The sequence below is a fragment of the Mesoplodon densirostris genome, chromosome 6, assembly GCF_025265405.1.
Source record: "Mesoplodon densirostris isolate mMesDen1 chromosome 6, mMesDen1 primary haplotype, whole genome shotgun sequence".
NCBI classification, from domain to species: Eukaryota; Metazoa; Chordata; class Mammalia; order Artiodactyla; family Ziphiidae; genus Mesoplodon; species Mesoplodon densirostris.
The window spans coordinates 45,927,236-45,943,005 of NC_082666.1; the positions used below are offsets into that span (position 1 = coordinate 45,927,236).

General features: G+C 42.7%; 1 protein-coding gene across 2 annotated transcripts in view; it reads left to right on the top strand.

The window, feature by feature from the left end:
- The first annotated feature begins 616 nt into the window (after nt 1-616).
- UBAP2 (ubiquitin associated protein 2) overlaps nt 617-15,770 on the top strand; it is a 129,168-nt gene continuing 114,014 nt past the window's right edge. For both annotated transcript variants that reach the window (XM_060101809.1, XM_060101810.1), the window contains exon 1: nt 617-723. The gene's annotated coding sequence lies outside the window, so the exon portion shown is untranslated. The remainder of the gene's footprint in view (nt 724-15,770) is intronic.

Below are 15,770 nucleotides of genomic sequence, written 5' to 3' on the forward strand. Positions count from 1 at the left end.
GGGCGGAGCGTGAGCCCGGCAACGTGGTATCGGAACCCCACGCCCCCGCCGGGACTACATCTCCCAGTAGGAACCACGCTCAGCCACCTGGCGGTGTCCCCGGTTATTAGTCTCAGATGCTAACCCTGTCCACTTTCCGTCTTGGCCTTCCCTCGGTCCGAAGTTACAGGCGCACCATCTACGAACCCGGGAGGGAAAGGACATGGTGGTGGGTGCCTTTGCTATGCAGCAGGCTGGGGGTCGTGGCCCCCTCGCACAACGTTTGGGAGGCTAGAGTCGTCTTGAGTGGTTGGACCATATCACGTGACGAGGGGAAAGCGGCCGCAGGGGAGTGACCTGTGGTGCCTTGAGAGGTCATCACAGAGCGACAACGCTGCTCTTGTGGGCATCCTGGATGCGGTGGGTAGTACGTCCCTGATAACTCCGAGTACGAGAAATTCCGTTAAATCTCCCTTGTTGGCTCCATCCGCGTACCTGCCCCCCCCCCCGGAGCTGTTGGCTTCGCCCGGTGGGCGTCGGGGGCGGCTAAAGGAAGCGACGCGCTCTGTGGGCGGGCTAATGAGCCGTCGCAGCGAGCTAAGGGCAGCGGCTCCTCCTTCGCGCGTGACGTGGCGTTCACGTGACGGGCCGGACCGCCTCTGCCGCCGCCGCTTTGTAAGAGGCACATTGGCAGGTAACGAACGGCGGCGGCGGTGGTTCCCGAGTCCAGCGAGAGCAGCAGCGGTAATTGGCACCCTCTCTCTCTCCTTTCCCGTTCCAGGTCGCTGAGCGCTGCAGCTTGCGCTTCGTAGTCCTGGGTTCAGTTCTTTCCTCCAGACCCCTTCATACTGCCCCAGCGCCCACCGTGAGGTCTGGCCGAGCTTCCCTCGCCGGCTTCGTGCGTCCTCAGTTTGCCCAGGCCTGGGTGCTGTCCTTCCTCTCCCCCGCGGGTTGTCCTGTGCTCCTTCCTGCCTACCCGGATCCTTGGCGGCCCGGCTCCACCCAGCCCCAGGGGGCGCCTACCCCTCCCCCCCGTCGGGTTTCTGCCCTGGAGGGTGTGGTTTTCTCTCCCCGCCGTTGTCCCTCCCTGCCTGTCCGCTCGCGCTCCCGCGCCACGCTGTCGCTGACCACCTTTCCGCTTTCACGCCTGTCGCTAGTCCTGGGACTGGACATCTCAGAGCCCAACTTCTGCACTCTCTAGCCTTTCCCGGCTCCCCTGAGGCAAAGTTCAGTTCTATTTCTCCTCATTCTGCAACGCTTTGGTGTCAGACACTTGGGACTCAGTTTTCCTCCTCAGTCCTAGTTTCTGTAGTCTGGCCGTGTCACAGTTGTTCTTTAGTGTAGGTTTGAGAGGGGCTTTGTAATTAAAGCGCTCTCTTTTATAACATTATTCCAAATGTTATTCTTTAATTGGTGCATTGCATCTCAGTTTTCTTTGCCGTTGAATCGCTTTCCCACTCTGCTTTCCCACCTTTCCCCCTGGATTTTCAATCTAATTAGTTGTCCATGCATTTCAGGTGCCATCACTAGTCTCACCACTCTGGTCTTCGTTTATCCTTGTTCTCTCTAGGAGTTGATTCCATCATTATTCCTGTTATTTCCTGATTGACATAGTCCTGTAGTTTACTTCCACCTCTGTTGGATATTGTTTCTACTTGTATCCGAGGTGTCTCTACCAGTATTTAGGCTTACTTTCTTCTGTGCCCTTACAATTGAGAGCTGAGGTCTCCATAAGATATCCAAAGATCATCTTTTATTTGAAGGGCATATAATTCACTTTTTGGGTGAACCCAGTTATTTTATTTTTCTCTTCGATTATGATAGTACTTTTTTAAACCAAGGGGTATGTCAGTAGTTAGTGTGTTCCTCACTTTTAACCATGAATTGTACATTCGTAATTTTTAGTGTCAGTTTGTCTAACAAAAGTGGAAGGAAGATGAACATAATACCTAAGCTCTCCTATATCCTGAGGATTGGGTGACTCGGGTGGTGTTTGTCTCAGGAAAGTGAATAAATTCCACTCTCTGGAGATGGTAGGGTCTTCCAGTGCACCAGCGTCTCTTACCTACCTGCAGAGCCCCTTGGTTAGGGCTATCCTCCCATTGCTGTGGAGCCTTCACTTATCATTAGGCAGAAGTGATTAGTTTTCCCCACACTACGTTTCTGCTCGCTTGCAATGTGTTCCTCCTGATTTTTCCTCCTTAAGGCTAGTTCACGTGTGGTGAGATTTTCCCCCCGCCCCTGTCCTCTTGCTTCCCACAGCTCTGATTTTCTCCACCTGCTTCCTTGTTGTTTCTGACCTTAGATAATTAAAATGATTGAGAGAAGGGAGGGTTTTTTTTGTGATTGAAATATGACTGGAAGTGGTGCCATGGGAATGAGGCCATGGGAAAGGGTTGTGGTAGTTGCCCCTCCTGCCTATTTCCTGCTGCTCTGGTTTCCTCTGGCCTCTCTCTTTAAATGTGGGAGGGACCAGCAGTAGTCACATGGAGCTGCCTTTAGAACCAGGCTGGAACAACTGTAACACCTCTGCTTCCCTTTCCTCGTAACTGGTGCAGCCTGTGCAGTGCTCACCAGGAGTGTCTCTTGGTATTAGCCTGAGTGACTTTTATTGTTTGGTGAGAAATGGTAGGAGAACATGGAGGAGAATGGGTTTATTTCAGTATCTGTGTTTTGATGGGAACTGGTTGCTCTCTCTACTCCCTTGAGTATAAACTACACATAGAGAGTATAAACCAGTCTTGAAGGTTTGAACTGGTCTGAAGTGAAGCCTTTACTTTTGAAGTGTTGATTCCTCAGTCCTTTTTTTTTTAATGACAACTGTTAAGATTTTGTTGTTGTTGTTATAAGACACTTTTTTTTGGGGGGGGGGGTAAGTGTATTATAAAGGATTAATGCCTGCCCAAAAGAAATAGTCTGCATGAATTCACAGACTGTGAAGTTCTTTGCTTTTAAACAAATCTACCTTGTGAGGCAACCGGTAAGTTAGCAATTATCAGTTAGCTCTTAGTTGTTAATTTGAGTATATGGAGTGTCCTTTAAAAGCTAAATAGTGCGGCACTGGTGGTGTTGACTGGTGAGATGGTGGATCTCTGATAGAGCTTAGAAGCAGCTGTTTTCTCTTTTTTTCCCCCAAAATGAGAGTGGAGATATAATTTGAAGTAAGGCAAAGACAGGAAATATCACTTTGGAAGCCTGTGGTAGGTTTTGAAATATTTTTGATCCAACTATCAAATAAGTATTTAGGGATGGAGTCCTTTTTTTCTTTTTTAAGTCCAAAGACCAAATTAGTTGGGTTTGTTTTGACAGTTATAATGCAAACTTTGTATGCTGAAATTTCCTATTCTTTTTAAAAAAATTTATTTTATTTTTTGGCCACGTCGCGCAGCCTGTGGGGTCTTAGTTCCCACACCAGGGATCAAACCTGCACCCCCTGCAGTGGAAGCGCAGAGTCTTAACCACTGGACCGCCGGGGAAGTCCCCCTCCTACCTTTTTTTGTTCGTTTGTTTTCTTGACAGTGTTTCTTTCAAAGATGTGCCTCCTGTGCTTTTAAAAGAAAGTTATTTTTAATTTTTTAAAAAATATATTTATTTTTGGCTGCGTTGGGTCTTCGTTGCTGCAGCGGGCTTTCTCTAGTTGTGGTGAGCAGGGGCTACTCTTCGTTGCAGTGAGCAGACTTATTGTGGTGGCTTCTCTTGTTGCGGAGCACGGGCTCTAGGTGAGCGGGCTTCAGTAGCTGTGGCACGTGGGCTCAGTAGTTGTGGCTCACGGGCTCTAGAGCGCAGGCTCAGTGGTTGTGGCACACAGGCTTAGTTGCTTCATGGCATGTGGGATCTTCCCGGACCAGGGCTCGAACCCGTGTCCCCTGCATTGGCAGGCGGATTCTTAACCACTGCAGCACCAGGGAAGTCCCATTATTTTAGTTGTGAAATTTCTTGGCCTGGGTATTGAAGAACAGGTTCGTGAACTTCTGGCTGACATAGCATGTGTACTACAGTGAGTTTCAATTTTCAGAAAACTCGTTTTCATACTGGAGGTATGAGCTCAATTAAATTGGAACCCAGTTAACTATTTGAAATTAATTTATGAAACAGGGCTTGGACTAAGGAGTAGGTGTTTCATTTTAGACTAGGCAATGCTCTACTTTTAAAGATTGTTAGGAATGTTTGTTAGGAATGCTTGTTTTTCTTCGTTTGGAACTCTAAAAATAAAAGAACGTATATTTGATTGATTAGGTCAGAAATTTCATTATGAGAATATTTTCAAGGATTTGTAGACTAGAGAATTTCATTTGGATTTAGACCTGTTGCTGTAACTTTGTTTCTTGTGTTATAATTAACTTTTTAAGTAAGATGTCACATAGGAACTTACTCATTTAAAGTTATGCCGTACATACACAACCTAGTAATACTTTATTTGGCCGTGTCACAGCCTGTGGGATCTTAGTTCCCCGATCGGGGATCGAACATGTGCCTTCTGCAGTGGAAGTGTGAAATCCTAACCACTGGACTGCCAGGGAATTCTCCCCAAAATACTTTAGTGCTTTAATATTTACTCAAAAATTTTTACCTGTCTTAATCTTCTCATCAAATCAGTCCTAGATATACCTATGAAGACTGTTGGAAGCTCAGAGTTGCTTCTCGTTATTAATGTCTTTCTCTCTGTGCCTTCTTTAATTCTTTGCATTCCCATCCTCCTCCTTTCTGTTTTCCTCTTACTCCTCTCTTTCCCTTGTTTCCTCTTTCTCTCTCTCTTTTTTTTTTTGCCTTCTTCTGTTCCTTCACCCCCATACAAAAACACTCAAGTCTCAACTGAGGAGGTTGTATTCCTTCTGACTTTCTTTGCCACCATAACATGCTACTCCCCAAGCAAGCAGATGAAAACCTGAAATATCTTTGCAATCTCATGGGCTTGGGGAAGGTGTATAGTGCTACGTGTATTGTGCATGTCTACACAGCTGGAATGTGTGCTCTTTGAAGGGTGTGATTTTTCATTTGATAATAATATAATGTTTGTCATTGTCAGATCGTAAGCAAGGGAATAAGTGGGCTTAAAAAATACAAGTTTAGGGCTTCCCTGGTGGCACAGTGGTTGAGAGCCCGCGCATCCGGAGCCTGTGCTCTGCAATGGGAGAGGCCACAACGGTGAGAGGCCCGCGTACTGCCAAAAAAAAAAAAAAAAAAAAGTTTAACTGAAATAGGGTCTGGGAAAAAAGTGACTGGCTTTAGGTTTGATTGACAAGCCTCACTTAAAGTAGTTTTCTATACCAAACCAGTTCCTCTCCCTCTCTTTTTTCAAGTTAATTTACAAATTTCCTTTTTAAAGTTGGTTTTTGAGTCAGGCTGGCTGGCACTATTTTACATAAGAAAATACATTTTAGAAAATTTGAAAAAAAAGGAGACTGAAAATGGTTTTAACATTTTAGTATAAATCCTTTTTTTCCTACGTGAAGTATATACTTTTTAAAAAATGAGATTGTACTTTGCATACTTACTGATTTTTTATTGAAAAATATAGAATACACACCAAAGGAGGTATGTGAGGTAGAAAAACACGTGTAGAGTTTTCAAGAACTAGTTAAATGACCAAGAAATGGAACATTAATGCTACCTAAAACCCCCATCTCCTAGGTGTTACTTTTTCTCTTTCCCAGGGGTTATCATTACCCTATATTTTGGCCTTATTATTTTTTAGAATAATGTTTACTTGGTATGTATCCATAAACAATATATAGTTTAGTATTGCCCATTTTCAATCTTGATCTAAATGGGACTGTGATTCTTCTGATACTTCTTTTATATGTTTTAGATTCATCCACATTGATTCTTACAACTCTCCATCATTTTCAGTAGTGTGGTATTCCATTGTAAGGATATGCCACATCTTATTCTATTGTGATGGATGTTCGTTTCATTTCCAGTTTTTTGCAATTACAAATTATACTTGTTCCCCTTGTGAACATTTGCACCCCACCTCAAAACAAGTACAGTAAACGAATTAGCTGCGACTGTGTATAACTGAGAGTGGAATTTTTGGGTTGTGTGTGGGGTGTGTGTAACTTTACTAGGTAATCCCAAACTATTTTCCATAGTATTGTACAGTCGTTCTTGTGTGTGTGTGTGTGTGTGTGTGTGTGTGTGTGTGTGTTTGCGGTACGCGGGCCTCTCACTGCTGTGGCCTCTCCCGTTGCGGAGCACAGGCTCCGGATGCGCGGGCTCAGCGGCCATGGCTCACGGGCCCAGCCGCTCCGCGGCATGTGGGATCTTCCCGGATCGGGGCACGAACCTGTGTCCCCTGCATTGGCAGGCGGACTCTCAACCGCTGAGACACCAGGGAAACCCTACAGTCGTTCTTAAGTAGGCACCACATTTGAACCACAGAACACAGAAAGTTGAGTGACTATTTTCTCAATTCTCTTGAGGATGTTCCATAACTAGTATCATTTTAGACACCTACAGAAGAATTTAATTCGTACATACAATGGATACTATAGACATTGGAACTTAATTCTCAAGACGGAATGGGTAAGAGCTCCACATCCTTGCTAACATTTGGTAGTGATTTAATTTTTAGTTTTAGCCAATTCTTGTGGGATGTTTTAGGTAGATCTTTTATGAACACCACACGGCTGGATTTTGCTTTTTTGTTTGTTTGTTTGTTTTTGCGGTACGCGGGCCTCTCACTGCCGTGGCCTCTCCCGTCGCCGAGCGAGCACAGGCTCCGGACGCGCAGGCTCAGCAGCCATGGCTCACGGGCCCAGCCGCTCTGCGGCACGTGGGATCTTCCCGGACCGGGGCACGAACCCGTGTCCCCTGCATCGGCAGGCGGACTCTCAACCACTGCGCCACCAGGGAAGCCCTTGGATATATTTGTGCCATACCTTTTTTAAAAAAAATTATTTATTTTTGGCTGCATTGGGTCTTCGTTGCTGCGCGCGGGCTTTCTCTAGTTGCGGTGAGCCAGGGGTTACTCTTCATTGCAGTGTGCGGGCTTCTCGTTGCGGTGGTTTCTCTTGTTGCAGAGCACAGGCTCTAGGTGCGTGGGCTTCAGTAATTGTGGCACGCGGGCTCCGTAGTTGTGGTTCACGGTCTCTAGAGCACAGGCTCAGTAGTTGTGGCACATGGGCTTAGTTGCTACCTGGCATGTGGGATCTTCCTGGAGCAGGGATTGAACCTGTGTCCCCTGCACTGGCAGGTGGATTCTTAACCACTGCACCACCAGGGAATTCCTGCCATATGGTCTTATACTTGTACTTGCCTGGTGTTTATTGTTTTTCTGTCCTTTTGCAGTTTTAATTCTTTTTTGTTTGCTTTCCTCCAATTAAAAAAAAATTTTTTTTTCAAATCTATAAAAGCTGAAAGAGTATAATGTGTACCTTTTAAGTAGAGTTACTAAATATTTTGCCACATTGACTTTTTTTTTTTTTTTTTTTTTTGCTGTACGTGGACCTCTCACTGTTTTGGCCTCTCCCGTTGCGGAGCACAGGCTCTGGACATGCAGGCTCAGCGGCCATGGCTCATGGGCCCAGCCGCTCTGCGGCATGTGAGATCTTCCTGGACCGGGGCACGAACCCGTGTCCCCTGCATTGGCAGGCGGACTCTCAACCACTGTGCCACTAGGGAAGCCCTACATTGACTTTTTTCTGTATATACGCCACACATTATCTTCTGTGGCTAAATGATTTGAAAGTAAAATGCAAACATCTTGACATTTATGCCTAAATATTTTCTTAGCAAGTGTCTCTTTACAACAAAAAGCTTCTCTTACAAACAGCCACAGTAACATTATTACACCTAGGAAAGTGAATAATTATTTAAAATATAATGTATAGGGACTTCCCTTGTGGTCCAGTGGTTAAGCATCTGTCTTGCAATGCAGGGGACGCCAGTTTGATACCTGGTCAGGGAACTGAGATCCCACGTGCCACGGGGCAACTAAGCCCGCACTGCACAACTAGAGAGAAGCCCACGCACCGCAACTAAGACGTGATGCAGCCACTGAATAAAAATAAATAAATATTAAAAAAAATATAATGTATACTGTCAATAAAAATCTGATATAAATCCACATTCAGATTTTCCCAGTTGTTCAGAAAATGTCTTTTATAACTCCCTATTCAATCAGGGTTTCTGATTTACCCTATTTAGGTATTGTCACTGAAGTACACTACTGAATGATAATCCGTTTCTTTTTTTTTTTTTTAAAGCTTAGGCTAGTATTTTTAATACTTATTTATTTTGGCTGCACCAGGTCTTAGCTGCGGGATCTTCGTTACAGCATGCAGGATCTTTTCTAGTTGCGGCATTCATGCAGGATCTAGTTCCCTGACCAGGGATTGAACCCAGGCCCCCTGCATTGGGAGCACGGAGTCTTACCCACTGGACCACCAGGGAAGTCCCGATAATCCATTTCTTAAGTGATTATTTTCTCAATTATTTATCAGATGTAACTGCCAGTCAGATGATCTGATAAGCAAGAGGTAACTACTGCTGTACTTAGTTAAGATAATTCTTGCAAATGTTAAGTAAATTGCAGTTTATTGTTTTCTTGGGCCATTGGAAGACTGAAAGTGTTCTGTTACTCCTTTGCCCACCCCAAGTTTTGAAACACTGATGAAAGTTCCTTTTTGATGTGGGAATGAAGCTAAGCTATTACATTTATAAAAACTTTTTTAGATAGTATATTCTCATGACATTTTATTTCTCTGAAATGCTCAGAATGTAGGTTAATCCAAATTAGGCCTGAATGACAGTTTTTTGTTGTTGTTAATGATATATGCTACTATACAGGTGTTTACTTGAACAAAGATTTATTGTTGCTACTTGTTAGCAACGGTTAGGTGCTAGGGATACAGATGAATAATGCACTGTCCCTGTTCTCTAGGTGCTTAATTCTAGTGGGCAGACAGTGCAGTTAGGAATGAGGATGCTGTTGGGAGTGACAGAGGAAAGCACTGCCAGTTGATTCCAGGTACTGGGCAAGTCTTCCTTGAGGTATTGGGAGTCTGAGCCTTACTTTTCCTGGGTTATTCCTGTAGGATCAATTATGGGCAAATTCTTGAAGTTATAATTGTTTCTTTTGTTAAAACACTTGGAATGTTAAAACATTTTGAATGTTCAAAATTAAGTTTTATTGGAATTTGCTGTTATTTGGATTACCATATTATTGTATCTTGTTTGGCCTTGACTTGGTAGTTTATTTGTAGCAACTAGTAAAAGAGAAACAAAGTTATTCTTAATGTAATTTAGTCACATTAAACATTTTCTTTGGGTCAGTTTTTTATTGTAACTTAATGAATGTCTCAATTTTTCCCCTCCAATCAAGATCTCATTTTATTTTGATGAGAAATTTCCTGGTATAATATCAGTTACTTGGTGAAATACTTCTTTGAATTGCTGAAGATCAGATGACCTCTTAAAAAAATTCTTAGCTTATTTAGTACCTTTTTAAAAAAATAAATTTATATATTTATTTTTGGCTGCGTTGGGTCTTCATTGCTGCACGCGGGCTTTCTCTAGTTGTGGCGAGCGGGGGCTACTCTTCGTTGTGGTGCGCAGGCTTCTCGTTGCAGTGGCCTCTCTTGTTGTAGAGCATGGGGCTCTAGGTGTGTGGGCTTCAGTAGTTGCGGCTCGCGGGCTCTAGAGCGCAGACTCAGTAGTTGTGGCGCACGGGCTTAGTTGTTCCGCGGTATGTGGGATCTTGCCGGACCAGGGCTCAAACCCATGTCCCCTGCATTGGCAGGCAGATTCCTAACCACTGCACCACCAGGGATGTCCCTATTTAGTACCTTTTTAATTCCTTGTGACTGGGTGTGCTAAGGTAATGGTGGAAAAAATACCCCTGTTTATTACAGAACAATCCAGGTGTTGGTAACAGGAATAAAATCCTTTTTAGCTAAAGTAGACCATTTACTATTTTATTATCACAGAAGAACTTTCATTTTTTTAAAGGCAGCTGGAGCTGTTTAATTGTTCTAATGCTTATCTCACTTTATCAAAAGATCCTAGCTGTAATGGGATGTAGCTAGCTTACCATGAACCAATTTATATACTTTGACGGTCTAGCCATCTGTGGGACAAAGAAATGACTAGGAAGCCTATAAAATTACACTTAAGAATTCAAGCTGCTCTTAAGTAGGGCTGTTTAGTGTATCGTTAAGTGACCCTAAAACACCATAGAGTTATTATGGATGTCAAGTAAAGAGTAATTGCTGTTTACATTGAAGGACAGAAAATGAGAAAATGGGTGTTGGAGTGAGAGTTGGCCTGTGGTGATAGTTGTACAGCTTCGTAAATTCTAAAAATCATTGAATTGTACACTTAAGGGTGAACTTTATGATATTCATTATACCACAGTAAAGTTATTTGGATTATTTGAATAAATTGACAGTATTTTTTTTTTTTTTTTTTTTTTTGCGGTACGTGGGCCTCTCACTGTTGTGGCCTCTCCGGTAGAGGAGCACAGGCTCCGGACGCACAGGCTCAGCGGCCATGGCTCACGGGCCCAGCCGCCCCGCGGCATGTGGGACCTTCCCGGACCGGGGCATGAACCCACGTCCCCTGCATTGGCAGGCGGACTCTCAACCACTGCGCCACCAGGGAAGACCCAAATTGACAGTATTTTGAAATAGAATCAACAGAAAAGAAAGTGGTCAGTGTACATTAATCCGATAGTTGCTACCATTTATGGTAGTGATTAGGATCTAGGCTAAGCATCTGAGGTACATTATCTTCTTTGGTGCTCTTCACAGACTTGAGAAAGAGTAAAGTGGTCAAGGTTGCTTAATCTAGTAATTTTTGCGACTTCCAAGCCTGTGCTTCTAATCACAATACTGTACTACTTTACCTATGTGAAGTACTGCTATTGTGAATACAGCCAAGTGCTAGCTGGTAAGTCAAACAGTGTCCACATTTGTGGTACATAAGGCTGGGGTTTTGTACTGGATGGGGAATGAGGGATGGTTATGCAGGTGGGGCCGTTGAATTCCTGTGCCTGGTTCCACTAGACTTATTTCATTTTTATCTGTTTTATATGTTAGGGTTTAGTCACTGGTTTGGTTGGACTTGATTTCTGTGGTTTAAAAAACAAAAACAACACACCTCCCTTTGCTTTAGTTTTTCATTCTGATTTTACTTGCTGTTCTAATCAGCGTGGTGAGCTGGCCTCTAAGCCCTCTGCCAATTTAGGTGCATCCTATGAGGAAGGTCAGGCACACAACACTGAGAAGTGGCAATTGATAACACACCAGTACACCCTAAGAAGAGTGACAGGAAGCCTATAAAATTACACTTAAGAACTCAAGCTGCTATTAAGTAGGGCTGTTTAGTATATCGTTAAGTGACCCTAAAACACCATGGAGTTATTATGGATGTCAAGTAAAGAGTAATTGCTGTTTACATTGAAGAACAGAAAATGAGAAATGGGTGTTATGTTCAGTATGCTGTTGAGAAAACATGTCTGGGGGGGGAGGCAAAAAACAAAACAAGACAAAAAAACAGCTGCAATTTGGGAGAATGACAAGTGTAGGGATCAGAAAGGAATAAAGACCTTGTATTTATTTGTGATGGTTGGTGGTTTGTGAACAGAAGTTGATGGAATTTAACAGTTAGCAGTATTCTAAAAGATTAAACTTTCCACTTTGACATCAGTTTCATAATTAAGATAGTTCAGACAAATAAATAAGGGTGTGACATTTCAGTGAAGTAGAGAAGAGGCAATTATTGATATTCTAGTTGATACAGATACCTTAGAAATTCTTAGAACCTTTGAGGCTTTAAGTACAGTGACCTTTTATTCAGGTACCTGTAGAAAGTTGATTTCAGAGAGAATGTAAAGGAAGGCATAGATTTAAGGCCTTAAATCCTTTATTACTTGAATATGGGTATAGGAAGAAGTGGTGCACTTAAAGAACGGCTTAAAGGTTTTGAGCTCTGGAACAGTTGAAAAATGCTCTTGGTTACTTGGAAAATTTTGGAAATCTTCAAATGAGGCAGTTTTGGATGAATTCCATTATAGGTGTAGCTATCTAATAGGCAGTTACCTGGAGGCTAAATCTCTGGAGAGACATAGTCTTTAGCTTTTGCTTTGAAGTTGAAGGTAATCATTGATGCCAGTAGGGCATAAAATTTCTGTGGGAAGAGAGAACGTGCTTAAGAATTGAACAATTTTGTTGTTTCAGGGGTGGGAGAAAGATGGGATGCCGCTTAGGATTTGAGAACAAAAGAACTAAGGTGGTGTAGTGTCTTAAAAGCCAAGGGAAAAAGTTATACAATGTGTTGTATGCCAGAGACTGGTGAAAGAGTGAAACAAGAAAGATTTGACAATTATGTGGAGGTCAGTGGTGACCTGGGGAAATAGTATCTTTCCTTCTGTTGCAGTGGTAGGGTGGTGGAAAGCAGACTGTAAGTTAAGGAGTTGTTTAGTGAGCAAATGGAGGCAGTGAGTGTATTCTTTTTGAGAAATATAGCTTATGTAGTCATTGCTTACAATTACATGCAGTTTCCAAGAGTGCATGGAAGGTAATTTTTCTAAGCCATTGTTTTTGAAATTAATCTGGATGTATAGAATAGTTGAACAGGTTTTGATGCACATCCTTGTGAGAAGGAAAAGGGTATTGAATATTTTCTCAATGTAGTGGTAGGAGATTTCCTTATTAAGGAATTTTGTATTTGGTTTGAATGAAAACTGAGCCTGGTGCATAAGTGACAGGTGTGGTAACATTTAAATGGATTTGCGTGACTATGTTTTGATGGATACATTCTTCAGGTAACTGATATTTTTTAGAAAGTTGCTTTTGGCATGAGTGAAACAATAATAAGGATGCCATTAGAATAAAACAAATACGCTTAAAAAAAAAAGCCAAGCAATTCAAGACTTTATATCTTGAATATATGAGGAAAGCTGAAGAACTGTAATGGAAAGCTGTGGGTGTGAAGTACTTAAAAAAATCAGTGTTTATATTTTTGGCTTATGATATAGCTGTTTTCAAATAGCTTAATAATGGATATACTGAACCTTTTAAATCAATTGTGAAATATTTGTTTATTTGTAACAATTGAGTGCCAAATGTTTAAATGATTTGTACAGAGATGTGAAAAGTGAGAGAACTTGAAATATTTTATCTGTCTTCAGTAAGAATTGAAGATTTGTAATGTAATATTGTAAATCAACTAAGCTTCAGTTAAAAAAATAAAAAGAATTGAAGATTTATAAAGTTTTGTCTGTTGTGAAAGTATAGTTGGGATTTAGTCACTTTTGGCAGTAAAAGTGATTACTATATGAGAGGGGTTAGCAGAGATGCCGCTTTGCCCAAAAACCAAAACAATAAATTAATGTGAGATAATGGATTAAAACTTTTAAGTGATTAGGAGTTGAACTAGGTAACATTTTGAGTATTGTTGAATAGGGCTATTTCCTGAAGTTCTTTTCACATCTTGGGGAGTTTGGAGATTTTCCTGTGTTGAGTATTGTTATGGCTTTTCTGTGCTTGAAAATAAGAAGCAAGAGTTAAACTGATATTACAGTTTAAGATAATGTTTTAGCTTAGAGTATCAAGAATTAAAAATCTTTGATTCTTTAATTTTTTAAAAATTTTATTTTTGGCTGTGTCGGGTCTTCGTTGCGGCACGCAGGGTCTTTTGTTGCGGTGCGTGGGCTCTGTAGTTGTGGTGTGTGGGTTCCAGAGTGTGTGGGCTCTGCAGTTGAGGCACGCCTGGGCTCAGTAGTTGTGGTGCGGGCTTAGTTGCCTCTCAGCATGTGGGATCTTAGTTCCCCGACCAGGGATCGAACCCATGGCCCCTGCATTGGAAGGCGCTTTCTTAATCACTGGACCACCAGGGAAATCCTGAAAATATTTGATTCTTTTTTTTTTTTTTTTTTTTTTTTTCGGTACGAGGGCCTCTCACTGTTGTGGCCTCTCCCGTTGAGGAGCACAGGCTCCAGACGCACAGGCTCAGCAGCCATGGCTCACGGGCCCAGCCGCTCCACGGTATGTGGGATCCTCCCGGACCAGGGCACGAACCCGTGTCCCCTGCATCGGCAGGCGGACTCTCAACCACTGTGCCACCAGGGAAGCCCCTGATTCTTGATCTTTGTAACTGGTTCTGGTCAATATGACTTGACTAAAAGAAAGACTTGGCTTATTGAACTTGTATCCCCAAGATTGGTAAGGTAGATTAGCCTATAGCTTGACACCTTCCCCTTTCTTTCTTTCTTTTTTAAAAAAATACATTTATTTATTTTATTTATTTATTTTTGGCTGTGTTGGGTCTTCACTGCTGCACACAGGCTTTCTCTAGTTGTGGCTAGCGGGGGCTACTCTTGGTTGCAGTGCGCGGGCTTCTCATTGCGGAACACAGTCTCTAGGCATGCAGGCTTCAGTAGTTGTATCACGTGGGCTCAGTAGTTGTGGCTCACGGGCTCTAGAGCTCAGGCTCAGTAGTTGGGGCTCATGGGCTTAGTTGCTCCACGGCATGTGGGATCTTCCTGGACCAGGGCTTGGACCCATATCCCCTGCATTGGCAGGTGGATTCTCAACCACTGCGCCACCAGGGAAACTCCACCTTCCCCTTTCTGACTGGGTCTCAGGAAGAGGAAATAAATAACCCAAAGGGAGAAGGCGACTTCCTTGCTTTTCCCCTTCCCTTTGAAGGCCTTGGGACGGAGCAACTAGCGAGAAGTTAATCTTTTTCTGATGGATGTGGAGCTGGAGGGTGGTGGCAGAATGGGAGTGAAGGCAAAAAATTTACAAAAGTATGTCTCAGTCTTCATCACAGACTAAGACTATTGGCATTACGTCTATCCTGTTCTAATGACTCTGAGACTTCACTTGATTCTCGCGAGAGGATAGGTGGGGATAAATGCAGCTGAATATGGTTGTGGAAGAGCCAGGTCAAACTAAAGTTAAAGATAGGAGAATTTGAGATGGGAACATTCAGTTGGCAATTTATTACTCTTAGTTGTGGCATGCATGCAAGATCTAGTTCCCCGACTAGGGATCGAACCCGGGCCCCCTGCATTGGGAGCATGGAGTTTTACCCACTGGACCACCAAGGAAGTCCCTCTTTTTTCTTTTCTGTTTTTTTTTTTTGTGTGCTTGATATAATGCATGCTAACATCAGTGAATCCGTGGTTGTCTCTTAATCATTCAAGCTACCATAGAACCACCTGGGGAAAATCAAGAAACATTGAGGGTTTACTCTGTATAAGGCTTGGGTGGAAAGTCATCTTGCCCCCCCCCCGCCCCCGCAAAGACAGCGAATCAGTGATTAAAAACAATGCAGATGATTTTAAAACAAATGACAAGGAAACAGCCTGAAAGACTGTATTGTCGTTGGGTTCAGAAATTATTTTTGGAACGTGGCCGTACTGTGCTGCCCAGAAGCCATGCAGATACGTCAGTGCTGCCACTTTTGAGAAAGAGGCCAAGGACAAGAAGGATGATGATACAATGAATTTATTTAGGAAAGTAAGTTCCTAGGTATGTCCTGGAGTTAGAATAGTTCATACTAATTCCTCCCATTACCCATCATGTGGCTAAAATAACTGATGTAGAATCAGAAACAGTTAACTCATGTTTATTGTACTGTATTTGCCAAGGAAGAGAAGTGTTGTATTTTAGAAGGCAATTATATCAAAAAAGCTTGGAGCCAAAAACATTTTGGCCCCTCAAGAATTTTCTTTCATATTCCCATAATATACCCAACTTCTCAGCTGAATAGTGTAATTGAGGTGCTAATTATTATGCTACCTTGCTTTTCCATAATAGTTTATATGTTGATGTTCTGTGATA